This window comes from Sinocyclocheilus grahami, unplaced genomic scaffold, assembly GCF_001515645.1.
Source record: "Sinocyclocheilus grahami isolate Dianchi unplaced genomic scaffold, SAMN03320097.WGS_v1.1 scaffold107.1, whole genome shotgun sequence".
Lineage (NCBI taxonomy): Eukaryota > Metazoa > Chordata > Actinopteri > Cypriniformes > Cyprinidae > Sinocyclocheilus > Sinocyclocheilus grahami.
The window spans coordinates 1544178-1558527 of record NW_015505286.1 but is presented as its reverse complement, the minus strand read 5'-3'; the positions used below and the strand labels follow the sequence as shown (position 1 = coordinate 1558527).

At 39.6% G+C, this 14350-nt stretch overlaps 3 long non-coding RNA genes and 2 other non-coding genes across 5 annotated transcripts in view; all 5 read left to right on the top strand.

Annotated features, from left to right (window-relative positions):
* Nucleotides 1–2854: 2854 nt before the first annotated feature.
* Nucleotides 2855–14350, top strand: part of LOC107588805 (uncharacterized) — a 15858-nt gene continuing 4362 nt past the window's right edge. The window contains exons 1-2 of the long non-coding RNA XR_001609626.1: nt 2855–2925; nt 7258–7265. This is a non-coding gene — a long non-coding RNA (uncharacterized lncRNA). The remainder of the gene's footprint in view (nt 2926–7257; nt 7266–14350) is intronic.
* Nucleotides 6637–6710, top strand: trnat-agu (transfer RNA threonine (anticodon AGU)). The gene has a single exon. It is a non-coding gene; the product is annotated as a tRNA-Thr (tRNA).
* On the top strand, nt 7648–7721 carry trnat-agu (transfer RNA threonine (anticodon AGU)). Its single transcript has one exon. It is a non-coding gene; the product is annotated as a tRNA-Thr (tRNA).
* Nucleotides 10637–11309, top strand: LOC107588804 (uncharacterized). Its single transcript, XR_001609625.1, has 2 exons — nt 10637–10698; nt 11121–11309. It is a non-coding gene; the product is annotated as an uncharacterized lncRNA (long non-coding RNA).
* Nucleotides 11518–12220, top strand: LOC107588803 (uncharacterized). The gene is made up of 2 exons (XR_001609624.1): nt 11518–11611; nt 12033–12220. It is a non-coding gene; the product is annotated as an uncharacterized lncRNA (long non-coding RNA).

Below are 14350 nucleotides of genomic sequence, written 5' to 3'. Positions count from 1 at the left end.
CCCTTTTAGCTAAAATATCATGATTATAATAAGCTACCTTCTTCTTATTTAATAGTTGTTTTAATTTCTTTGATACCCATGGCTTGTTGTTGGGAAATATTTTATATGTTTTTGTTGGTATAACTGACTCCACACAAAAATTGATATAATCTGAAACCACAATTGTATGAGTATCCAGATCTAGACAGTCAAAAGTTTCCCACAAAGTACACTCAAAACAACCCTGAAGGCACATAATACTCTCTTCATTCCAAATCTTAACAGTCTTTACCTGAGGTTTCTCCCTTTCAAGAAGTCTTTGATATTTAGGTCGAAGATTAACAACGTTATGATCAGTGGTGGCAACGTGGAGGCGGAAAAAGCATCTTTAACGTTGCCATAACACTTGTCCAGTATCTTATTTTTCCTAGTGCAAACGTCCACATACTGTTAATAAGTCCTCAAACAGTTTTTTAAAGAACAGTTATTAAAATCTCCTAAAATAAATTTCGCCGCATCAGGAGACATAGAATCCAGTCTTTGTGCAAGTTGATATAACACATCCGAGACTTTAGCTGAATTTGCCTGAGGATGTATATAAACCACAGTAAAAAACAACTGTGGAAACTCCTGAGGAAGGTAGTACCAGCAGTAATACATAACTCTTGATTTGTGATTGACCGACTTATCAGATGTTCAACATATTATTACAAGTCCCTGCTTACCTAGTTTATGATTAAAACATTTTTTTTACAATCACCCTGGAGAAATTCAACAGCAGTAAAGAGTATAGCATCTATAAAGACAGTCTTCATGCTTTCAATGTGGAACTAGCCACAGCTAGACAGACCTTCTTCTCAAACCTTATAAACAGCAACTTAAACACCACTCATATACAAACAACAATAGCAAAATTTTGGAAGAAATAGTACATCACCTGCTATATTGACATATTCCCCACATCTTTTTTTTTCTTCAAAACTGTGTTTAACTGTTTAGAAGCAGATCTCTTAGAATTTTCTCCCTGAAAACTGCAGTTGTTAAGCCCCTCCTGAAAAAGAGCAGTCTTGATAACACCGTATTGAGCAACTACAGCCCGATATCAAATATTCCATTTTTTTATAGGCAAGATTATTGAAAAGGTAGTTTTTAATCAGCTTAAACTAAATTGGATACCTGGACACTTTTCAATCTGGTTTCCAACAGCATCACAGCACAGAGACAGCGCTCATTAAGATAATAAATGATATTCGCTTAAATTCTGATTCTGGCCTCTATCCCTTTTTCTTAGTGGATGTCTTCATCTTATAAAATGTATTATTATTAAATCATAATCTTAAGAGTGTAAATAAGATCTTTCAAAATTAATATATTGTTTAGACGAGATCTCAAAATAATTAAATTAAACATTTTACTTATTTGCGTAACCTAAATTGTATTTTTTTTATTCAACATCATATGTTCAAAACATAGTTTATCATTTTAAAATAATTTTGTACTTAGTTTAGTTTATTTCAAAACATATTCCTGCTTAAAAGGCTAAATAAAAAGTGTCCATATTTTAAGAGTATTCCTAGGGTGAACCTGTGTTCAATATCTGACATCCTGTTGCTAATATCTAGTTCTGCACTTATTGTTCTATATCAGACTTTTTTGAACACTCTTTATCAATGTGATAAATATATGGGTGAAACATACCCTTAGCTGAAAATATACTCGGAAATATATGTAGACAAACCATATGTTGATGTAACATCTTGCCTGATGGTCACACAAACAGTATTTGAAGAGTGCATTTATGACTTTACCAGCTAGCCCTTTGCACATCCATAACATTCCAGTTCATTTAAAATGTTTGTTCAATCAACAACTTGTCGGACAAAAGGCTGGTACAGAGAAAATACATTATTTGGATACCCACTGACTTTTTGGAGTCGTAAACCGTGCTTGAATGAAAGAACACATGTGAGGGACTTCTGGGGTCACAGGGGCTCCTGAGAATATTTAACTGCACTTAAAAAGCACAGAGCAAGCTGACTGAAATAGCGTACACCACACCAGACTCCTGATGTCCTGCAGTAGAAAATACCTACAGTACGTTTAAAAAAAACCCTATATACTATCTTACATTTTAAGGTGGCTCGTGTTTCGTGTGTATATGATTGGGTGTTTATATATGATTTTACTTTTCTTATTTTTATAAAGATTCAATTTAAATTCAATTCCTAGTAAATATAAGTCCAAACTTTATATTACAAAATAAATCATGTTGACAAATGTGGTTGCAATGTTTTTAAAATGTGATTATTTAAAAAATAATCCAAACAGATCCACACACACACACACACACACACACACACACACACAATGATGTCATTCAGGAAGGTCAACAGTTCAGATTGGCATATGTAAGTTAGTTTTCAAACTTTTTCCCAAAATCAAGTATTGTATTGTACATATGTATTACTAATTTTAAAGCATAAACTTGCTTTGAGGCTTGAATAAAAGGTTACCAAATGTAGTTTCATATCCAAGCTGACTGAAATAGCGTACACCACACCAGACTCCTGATGTCCTGCGGTAGAAAATACCTACAGTACGTTTAAAAAAAACCCTATATACTATCTTACATTTTAAGGTGGCTCGTGTTTCGTGTGTATATGATTGGGTGTTTGTATATGATTTTACTTTTCTTATTTTTATAAAGATTCAATTTAAATTCAATTCCTAGTAAATATAAGTCCAAACTTTATATTACAAAATAAATCATGTTGACAAATGTGGTTGCAATGTTTTTAAAATGTGATTATTTAAAAAATAATCCAAACAGATCCACACACACACACACACACACACACACACACACACACACACACACACACACACACACACACACACACACACACACACACACACACACAATGATGTCATTCAGGAAGGTCAACAGTTCAGATTGGCATATGTAAGTTAGTTTTCAAACTTTTTCCCAAAATCAAGTATTGTATTGTACATATGTATTACTAATTTTAAAGCATAAACTTGCTTTGAGGCTTGAATAAAAGGTTACCAAATGTAGTTTCATATCCGTTGTGTTATAACAAAGTCATTCATCGGATCTCTTTGTTTTATAAGATTTACTTTAATACTTCTACGAAGGTTCACACTGCTTTTATAAGTCTGATAAATATGTGGTCAATACACGACAAGACGAGAATCAGGCTACAACATAAGTTTGACACAATGTTTTTAAGAAAGGGATTTTATTTATTTATTTTATTTATTTATTTTTAAATACAACTAAACCAGATAAAATATTATTCTTTCTTTTTGACAAACCTACATTTCAAATGATTTTTCCCCAAGGTGTTCATTATCCGAGTGGAACTGGCCTTTTTTGGGGGTCTAAATAATTCGGGGGTCTAGATGAAGCTTCTTAACCGTACAAAGAAAACATATTTTACATTCATTCATCATATTTTATTCAATATTTTTGCTCGTGTATCATGGTTTCATGCCTTTCTAATACTTTTTTCTAATGCATCAGAATGTGGATTTTTCAACATCCAACATGAAATTAAAGAGTTGTATCAGTCGAGCTTGTTTCAGCTGTTTTTAACCATTTTCTTAGGTTATTATTTTTGACTTACATATAGAATAGATATATAATGAACCTTATCATCCATGGTTTCCCCTACAGACCCCAAAGATAATATCCAAACAAGATCTATGGGGGTACAGTTGTAAATTCAGGACACCTCAGAAAGTATTTACATCATATAAGATAACCATATCACATAAAGAATACAGAAAAACCTCTCTTAATCTACTGTGACTGACATTTTACTATGTCAGATGATCAGGATTACGGATGACACTGTACACATTTTGTTTGTTGGACTTTATATGCCTTTATGTGAGGCCTTCTTTCTGAGATCCTTCAGCATTCAATGTTCATAGAAATAAATTCAGAAAATTACTGTCTACTTGAGAGTGTTTGACTAAATTGGTATTACTTTTTGGACAATTATCCATCTCCATATAAATACGATGAACCGTCAACACAAAAAGTAAGGCTTGCTGATTTACACATAGAACTATTACAACTGGAACATATCTCACCATTGAGCTCAAAGCTACACATTCAGTAAAGTTTGAGGTTGTTAAAAGTGCCACGCTCTTGAAAAGGCTACAGCCACAAAATATAAAGGAATTTTGTGAGAGCAAAAATATATTTTTTGTAAACGTTGTTTTAAATTACTTTTTTTCTTACACCACTACATCTAGACCTCTTGTTCAGATAGCTGATGACCAGGGGCGGATTTAGTGAATTGAGGGCCCCAGGCAAAATATAGGAATGGGGCCCTATACCTTTGCACACATTTTCCTAGATCAACCTTGAGGTTCCATTTAGTTGTTTTCAGCGTAAGCCTGTGTGCAAAGGCTGTCTAATTCTAAACTTTAAAATACATTTATTTTTAGTTGTTTTAATTACAAATTTAAATAAAACTGAAAAAATAATGAAAAGGCAATTATACATTTACACACCTAAAATACATATATCAAGAGCATGCTCACAGATGAGAACAAAACAGCGTTGGATGAAGTGGATTAGAGCCCTGCACGGGTCTCAAATATAGGCCCTAGTCCGTCTTTTTCCCCAAAAAAGCTTATACTACTGTTTCAGCTATTAAAATAGTTCAATTTTGGATGTAATGGAAAAGTGATTATATTTCGTTTTGTTTTTTTATAAAGTAAATTTAGAAAAACGTTTGGAGTATTTTTGTTCGTTAAATGTAAGTTTTTATTTTTTTATTTTTTTAAGTAACAGCCAGCAGCAGACAGTGAATTGATCATAGCCAATAGCCTATGTCTGATCAATTTAGCCTTCTCAAATCATCAGGATTGCCTAAAATAAAATCTATATAAAAAACAGTTCAAGTATATCACAGTGTTAGTTTCAATGTTTAACCTATATAAATGTGCGCTGTTAGACGCATATCCAATAGTTTGCCCAGAGAGTGGAAGCTGAAACGCGCTCTGCAGGACATGGAGACACCAGCGCGATCACTTGCATTTTTTTCTAACAGTGGAAACGGCTTGAAATAGCCTACACAGTCATTTTTGCTCATAAAGGTAAGAGTAATTCATCATTCTAAACTGTAAAGGGTCTAGTTTTATTTGTGTGCACTCACAATATCAACAAAACGTTGTCCTTTTATAAAATAAAGAAAGCAAACGCTTTCTGCCGTCTCGGTCTTGAACAGGAGTGCTTCACAATGATGAACCTAAACTCAGACATGATCAAAATATATAGAAAGCCTTAAATTAGTACTTTAAAATGAAATCATTCAAATCGAAAATAGACTCCTAATAAAATAAACTCTTTCATTATGTAATCCATGCATTTCTCTCTAAAGGCACATCCAATTAGGAGATGGCGAGTCATTTTTTCATCACTATAATTGATGGAAGGCCCGATTATAATTTGTGTTTTATTTTATAATTCCGTACAGTTAAAAAATAAAAGACTAATTATAATGGCATATATGTAAAACTTTGTCCTATAATTGTATAGCTGCTTTTTCAGATTTTTATGTTGCTCTGTTCTGAATACCTTAAAATTTTGAGGATTTGCTGAAACGCAATTTTGTATGATATGTTAATTATTTATATTTTTTATCAATGCTGCAAATGCTTTAAAAAACAGCTTTAAAATTACTTTATTGCATTCCAGACGCTTTTAAAGTACTTTTCACTATAAATTTTACGGGTAGCTTGAATGTAAACATTTTCATGAATTCGTTGTATTCCCATTTGTAAAACAAATTAATTGTTGTAGTCTAACCCGATCTCATGAAAGTACATATAGCACGATTTTCTGCTTCTATTTGGCATATTATTTCTATGCAGAAATTGACTTTGGCATGCAAAAGACTGATAAATCCATAATTAACGGCATGGGTTCAGTCGACAGAAATACATGAGACACAGGCCTATAATAACTGCTGAAATATTTGCGGGGCAGATCTCAGGTCAGTCTGAGCGCTCATGGCACTTGCAGTGCGTACACCTGCAGGCGCCACAGACTCTGACGGTTGTCGTGGTAATAAACACCGTAAACAGCAACCGTTTGCATGTCTGCGCTTAATTCGCATATCATATATGAAAAGCATTTTAGGGGGCCCTTGGCTTTTGGGGGCCCAAGGCGGTCGCCTACCTTTGCCTAATGGGTAAGTCTGCCTCTGCTGATGACGATGTTCAAATGTATTTATTTGTTGTACTCTCTGCAAAGGCAGCATGCGGTTCAGTTAGCAAACTGCCCCACCTCATCTGCCAAAAAACACGGTTGTGGCTAGAAGGAATAGAGCAAAAACCGGACGCTCACAATAAATAGCTTTTTCTACCTGTTCAATCAGGTTTTATTAACGTCTACACCTACCCCGTACAATAATGGCAAAAAAGTTATAACTGTTGTACAGTCTGAGAAAAATTACACTAGATTGATGTGCGCATAACCTGTAGTTTTTGCAGTATCCCTGCTAGCCTTAACCAACAAACACTCTTAAGCTGTCTAGTGCCTTGCCCGCGAGTCTCTGGCCTCTTCTCTGGATGCTTTGATCCTCTGATTCGCACTCCCAGAAAAAAACACTTGTAGCTGGCGCCGTGGCTTAATTGGTTAAAGTGCCTGTTTAGTAAACAGGAGATCCTGGGTTCGAATCCCAGTGGTGCCTTTTGAGAGATCACGTGCACCTCCTAGGCAAGGCCAGCTTTTGATCGAGCGCAAGGCCAGTAGGCTGTTTCATTTGCAAACAACCCCTCAGCTTCTGCCGAAAAATGATGGCCTGGACCAGGGGCAGGCAAGTTCTGTCCTAGAGAGTCGTAGTCCAAAAGCATGCTTTTCTGAGATCGGACTCTGAACAGGGGTAGCAAGGAGTGCAAAGGTAGCAGGCGGTTCCATTAACAAACTGCCCCACCTCATGCATACACCTACCCTGTACAATATTACAAAAAAGTAATTATTGTTGTACAGTCTAAGAAAAATTACTCTAAATTGATGTGTGCATAACCAGTAGTTTTTGTTGTATCCCTGCTAGCCTTAACCAACAAACACTCTTAAGCTGTCCAGTTCCTTGCCCGCGAGTCTCTGGCCTCGTTCAACTGGTGGATTGTCTCCTTGGGCTATTTCTGACCCTAATGATCCCTCTGCTTTTCGAGCCACACTTAAATCGTGCAGAGGCCCGAGGACCTTTCCGTCCTGCCCACAGAGGCATTGGTCAGGCACAGGGGTAGCGAGGAGTGCAAAGGCAGCAGGCGGTTCCATTAACAAACTGCCCCACGTCATCTGCAGAAAAACACGGTTGTGGCTAGAAGGGATAGAGCAAAAACCGGAAGCTCACAATAAATTGCTTTTTCTACATGTTCAATTGTGTTTTATTAACGTCTACACCTACCCCGTACAATAATGGCAAAAAAGTAATTATTGTTGTACAGTCTAAGAAAAATTTATCTAAATTGATGTGCGCCTAACCAGTAGTTTTTGCTGTATCCCTGCTAGTCTTAACCAACAAACACTCTTAAGCTGTCCAGTTCCTTGCCCGCGAGTCTCTGGCCTCTTCTCTGGATGCTTTGATCCTCTGACTTGCCCTACCAGTAAACACACTTGTAGCTGGCGCCGTGGCTTAGTTGGTTAAAGTGCCTGTTTAGTAAACAGGAGATCCTGGGTTCGAATCCCAGCGGTGCCTTTTGAGAGATCACGTGCACCTCCTAGGCAAGGCCAGCTTTTGATCGAGTGTAAGGGAACTCAGGCTGTTCGTGGTATTTTTTCCATTGAAAAGTGTAGCCATTGGACAAATAGTTGGTGCGAGGGCTCGTGCGCACTTTGTGGACGACACGAGTCACTTATTCTAATGGTGATGTGGACGTTTTACAAAAAAGCGGGTAATGCCAGCAAATAGGCCATAGGCTCTGTACGGACGCCTCCGGGGGCGCCCTCGAGGTGCGTGGTCACGCACACATGTCTTCCTCAGTGCCACGGAGCGCCTATTTTGACCCCTAACCACCTAAACTTCGTCATAGTCTTCCTCAGTGCCACGGAGCGCCTATTTTGACCCCTAACCACCTAAACTTCGTCATAGTCTTCCTCAGAGCCGCGGAGTGCCTATTTTGACCACTAACCACCTAAATGACCACGGGAAGCCTATTTTGACCGCCAACCACCTAAATGACCACGGGAAGCCTATTTTGACCGCCAACCACCTAAATGACCGGAGTTCCCGTCACGTCACGATCCCCCGGGACAGTGCCCGGAGTTCTGTGTTCGTATCTCCCTCGATCGGCCGAAAAAAGACCCCCTTGACCGCGAACCACCTGTAGAGTTTCCATTGAATAAGTTGCGGGTGGGACGTTAGGAACGCAGGGTTCACGAAGGTCGCAGGGCCCCAAGATTCATCACGGGGGACCATCAGGGCCGCCCCAATCGGGTCCCGGAGTTTCGTGGCCCTAGACGCTTCCCGAGCCAATCGGGCACTGAGAAAGTAGCTGCTGCACAGGCCCTTTCCCAAACAGAGGCCTATGAGAGACAGAGAGTTGTACGGAGAGCAAAGAAAAATATTTCTGGGCATCTCCCGACCTAGCCCTCTCGGTATGTCGTCGGGGGCCGAGCGATGCAACTTCTCGTGAAACTCGAGGCCCCTCGGACCTCCGGGGGCCGCTGACACGTGCAAATTATCCCAATTCCCAACATCAGCAAGTGACACCTGTAACTTACTTGACGGTACCTACATATGCTTTTCGTGGACAGACCTTTTTTGAGGTAAATATGAATATTGATGAGTTCTAATGTATATGAACTTGTCAGACGGTGTCTCCAGAGTGCAGCACTGTACGTTTTTTATAATAAAATGAAAAAAAATTTAAATTATGACTCGTTAATGCATTGTACACGGAAAGCCTGTGGAGGCCCCGTCAAATAAGTTACAGGTGGGCAAGTGACAAGTAACAGCTGTAACTTATTTGACGGGGCCTCCACTGACACGTGCAAATTATCCCATTGTGATTGTACCCGTCAAATAAGTTGCACGTGGGCACTTTCAGCGATTTTGCCGAGTCATGCAGGATGTGCCCAAGTGCAACTTATTTGTTAAATAAGAAACATAATAAAATGATTATGAACTTAAATTATGACTTGTTAATGTACAGTCCACCGATTCCCAACATCAGCAAGTGACACCTGTAACTTACTTGACGGTACCTACATATGCTTTTCGTGGACAGACCTTTTTTGAGGTAAATATGAATATTGATGAGTTCTAATGTATATGAACTTGTCAGACGGTGTCTCCAGAGTGCAGCACTGTACGTTTTTTATAATAAAATGAAAAAAAATTTAAATTATGACTCGTTAATGCATTGTACACGGAAAGCCTGTGGAGGCCCCGTCAAATAAGTTACGGGTGGGCAAGTGACAGCTGTAACTTATTTGACGGGGCCTCCATGCCCCTTCAAATAAGTTACGGGTGGGCATGCAGTGGTGAAACTCACCAAAATCCAACTCCAATTCCCAACATCTGCAAGTGACACCAGTAACTTACTTGAAGGTACCTAAATAGGCTTTCCATGGACAGACCTGTTTTGAGGTAAATATGAATATTGATGAGTTCTAATGTATATGAACTTGTCAGATGGTTTATCCAGAGTGTAGCACTGTACGTTTTGCATAATAAAATGATTAAAAACTTAAATTATGACTCGTTAATGCATTGTCCACGGAAAGCCTGTGGAGGCCCCGTCAAATAAGTTACGGGTGGGCAAGTGACAAGTGACAGCTGTAACTTATTTGACCGGGCCTCCACAGGTTTTCTGTGGATAGTGCGTTTTTATGCAAATTAAGCCATTTCACGTCACGGGTGGGCATGTAATTCACCAAAATTCAACTCCAATTCCCAACATCAGCAAGTGACACCTGTAACTTTCTTGATGGTACCTACATAGGCTTTCCGTGGACATACCTTTTTTAAGGTAATTATGAATATTATATTATTATATTATAACATAATAAAATTATTATAATGGCCAAAAGGACTAAAAGGCTTTTCATTGTAAAATAGGTGGTCAGGGGGACAAATAGGCAGTTCATGGTCAAAAATTTGCTAAGGGGGTCTAATAGGCTTTCCGTGGTCAAATAGGTGGTAACGGGGACTAATAGGCATTCCGTGTTCACATAGGTGGTCAGGGGGACAAATAGGCAGTTCATGGTCAAAAATTTGCTAAGGGGGTCTAATAGGCTTTCCGTGGTCAAATAGGTGGTAACGGGGACTAATAGGCATTCCGTGTTCACATAGGTGGTCAGGGGATGAATAGGCTTTTCGTGGTCACATAGGGGGTAAGGGGGATGAATAAGCTGTCCGTGGCTAGGAGCCTGCCAGCTTGTGGCCGATTGACAGATTGCAACAAAATGCACTAAAACGGAGGGCCGTTCCGCAGGGCCCCTGGGGGCCCCAGGGTCTAGCCGACGCCTTCGGTGTGTGCCGCCGGGCCTCCCCTTGGCACCCGGGCAGTCGTCGGGGGTGGGAAAAATCACCTAGGGGGCGTAACGCAGCATCCCACGGACAGCTTTCCCACCTACCACCTATTAAGCGCTACGTGGTTTGATGCCCTAACCTGCCGCTTCTCCTGTCTCCCCAGTCCCTGGTCCTTCACCCCCTGCTGCTGCACCCACAGGTGTGTGAAGGCAATAGTACAAACAATATTTGAACAGGTTACGTGCAGAAAACATCAGTACAATATCCACTCATAGCTTTAACATTCACATAAAGGCAAAACAATTTGTGAATTAGTCCCTTTACTAATAATCATTGTATTTGTAAATGCAGACTCAATTCTATTGCAATGTATGCCACCAATCATCTGCATACATACTTTTTAACTATGTTCATTTACATGTTTATCTTCCTGATGTTTATATGTCTGAAGTATAACTTTTAATTATGTAAAATATGTTAAAGCAAGTTCAAAACAATTTCACACTTGTATTTAAGCACTGGCTATGTATGTCACTCACTCCCAATATCTGGACAATTTTGTTATTTCAATTATCATCTTTCTGTCTTATTGCACTGTGTGTTGTATTTTTGATTTCACAGGCCAACAGAGGAGGAGAGGCACCCGGCGTCCCCGTGATGGTCCGTCGGAGGTGGAGCAGACGCTGCTCGAGCTCCTGAGGCGTCTTCCAGCCCCACCACCACCACCACAGTCTGCTGATGAGCACTTCCTCCTCAGCCTTCTGCCTTTTCTGCAGAGCATGCCGCCTCATACAAAAGAAATTATAAAATGTACAAATTGGCCATGGAAAACAGCACCGTTGTGCTAAATTTGGAACAATCGGACCCCCACAGCCCACAGTAGGCTTTAAAAAAAATGAGGCAGCAGGCTCTGCAGGAAACTCAGAATGCCCTCCTTCCTCTTCTCCTACATTTTGTTCCCTGAGGCTACTATTGTTACAAACGTGTTGTATTAACATATAGTATTGCCTTGACAGAGCCTACAGATAATGAAGAGACTGATCCTAGATCCCCTGCCGCTTCTCCTGTCTCCCCAGTCCCTGGTCCTTCACCCCCTGCTGCTGCACCCACAGGTGTGTGAAGGCAATAGTACAAACAATATTTGAACATGTTACGTGCAGAAAACATCAGTACAGTATCCACTCATAGCTTTAACATTCACATAAAGGCAAAACAATTTGTGAATTAGTCCCTTTACTAATAATCATTGTATTTGTAAATGCAGACTCAATTCTATTGCAATGTATGCCACCAATCATCTGCATACATACTTTTTAACTATGTTCATTTACATGTTTATCTTCCTGATGTTTATATGTCTGAAGTATAACTTTAATTATGTAAAATATGTTAAAGCAAGTTCAAAACAATTTCACACTTGTATTTAAGCACTGGCTATGTATGTCACTCACTCCCAATATCTGGACAATTTTGTTATTTCAATTATCATCTTTCTGTCTTATTGCACTGTGTGTTGTATTTTTGATTTCACAGGCCAACAGAGGAGGAGAGGCACCCGGCGTCCCCGTGATGGTCCGTCGGAGGTGGAGCAGACGCTGCTCGAGCTCCTGAGGCGTCCTCCAGCCCCACCACCACCACAGTCTGCTGATGAGCACTTCCTCCTCAGCCTTCTGCCTTTTCTGCAGAGCATGCCGCCTCATACAAAAGAAATTATAAAATTTTAAATGTACAAATTGGCGATGGAAAACAGCACCGCTGTGCTAAATTTGGAACAATCGGACCCCCACAGCCCACAGTAGGCTTTAAAAAAAATGAGGCAGCAGGCTCTGCAGGAAACTCAGAATGCCCTCCTTCCTCTTCTCCTACATTTTGTTCCCTGAGGCTCTTCCACGTTCCAAGCGAGGTCCTTTTTATTTCTGTCTCTGTATGTAAATAGTTTGTACATGTTGTATTTTTTTAAGTTTATATTCAAATTATTTTATGTTTGGCCTGAATGAATTATTTTGAAATATGACTAAATGCCTGGTGTGGTTCTAATGCATAACAAAGCAAGTGTTTTATCACATAAAAACTTGATTTCAATATATGACACATATTCATTTTGTATTGAATGCTATTTATTCCATATCTAAATCTTGATTATATGAAACATGTATTATAATGTAAAGACAACCAATATACTTTAGTGTGTCTGGACAGTGTTGTGTGAGGAAAACAAAGAAATCACAGGACAGGTTAATTACTTCTGGAGGCTGGCTCCATTCATCATCAAAACAAAAATAAATGCCAGATTATTTTACAGTAATAACCTGAACAAAGAAACGGCACAGACCTATAGAATTATTATACATCAAACAAGGAATGACCTTGTTCAGCAAATACAAAGCGAAGCGATAACTCTCTCGATCAACATCAGCCATCTTGCAAACAGACAACCGCCTAGCACTTGCCCCTCCCACAAGAAGCGGATTTCGCCTCGGACGCGTGTCAATTTCGCTTCAAACGCTTGTTTTTTACGTGCGTCTATTTCGCTCTAGACGCGCGAATGCATTCAAAATGTTCAAGCGGCAAACTAGATGCGGTAGACGCGAATTTGACGCTCTATTCGCGTTTGGTGTAAACGCAGCATTAGCCGATGAAATCATCGCATTCATGAAATATGACCTATTAACGCATTGTCCACCGAAAGTTGATGAGTTGTAATGTATATGAAATTGTCAGACAGTGTTTCCCGAGTGTAGCACTGTAAGTTTTACATGATAAAATGATAATAAACTTAAATTATGACTTGCTGATGCATTGTCCACGGAAAGCCTGTGGAGGCCCCGTCAAATAAGTTACGGGTGGGCAATTGACAAGTGACGGCTGTAACTTATTTGACGGGGCCTCCACAGGCTTTCCGTGGACGGTGCATTTTTTATGCAAATTAAGCCATTTCACGAGATCCGACATACATGAATCTGCTGGACGGTGTTTCCTGAGCACTGTAAAGCTGGTATTACTAGATAAAATCATCGTATTTATGACATATGACCTATTAACTCATTGTCCACGTAAAGCCTGTCGAGGCCCCTTCAAATAAGTTACGGGTGGGCATGCAGTGGTGAAACTCACCAAAATCCAACTCCAATTCCCAACATCAGCAAGTGACACCTGTAACTTACTTGACGATACCTAAATAGGCTTTCCGTGGACAGACCTTTTTTGAGGTAAGTATGAAAATTGATGAGTTCTAATGTATATGAACTTGTCAGACGGTGTCTCCAGAGTGTAGCACTGTACGTTTTGCATAATAAAATGATTAAAAACTTAAATTATGACTCGTTAATGCATTGTCCACGGAACGCCTGTGGAGGCCCAGTCAAATAAGTTATGGGTGGGCAATTGACAAGTGACAGCTGTAACTTTTTTGACGGGGCCTCCACAGGCTTTCCGTGGATGGTGTATTTTTATGCAAATTAAGCCATTTGTCACGAATCCGGTCCACGAACTTTCCTATTCATTGACTCTCGCACTACACACTGTTGCACATCACCCCGGACTACATTTCCCATTATGCATTGCACTGATTGCACTCAGCACGAATTGCACACACCTGTTTACACTGATTGCACCCAGCTGTTTCATATCACTCCCTCACTATTTAACACTCACTCTGATCCCTTCCCGCTGCCGAGTATTGTTTCAGCGTTTATCACTCTCCTAGAGATAGCTACCTTACGGAGCCCTTGTCATTGCCTTAGCCCTAGTCATTTGCCTTAGCCTTAGCCCTTGTCATTTTCCTTAGCCTTAGCCTTAGCCTTAGCCCTAGTCATTTGCCTTAGCCTTAGCCCTTGTCATTTGCCTTAGCC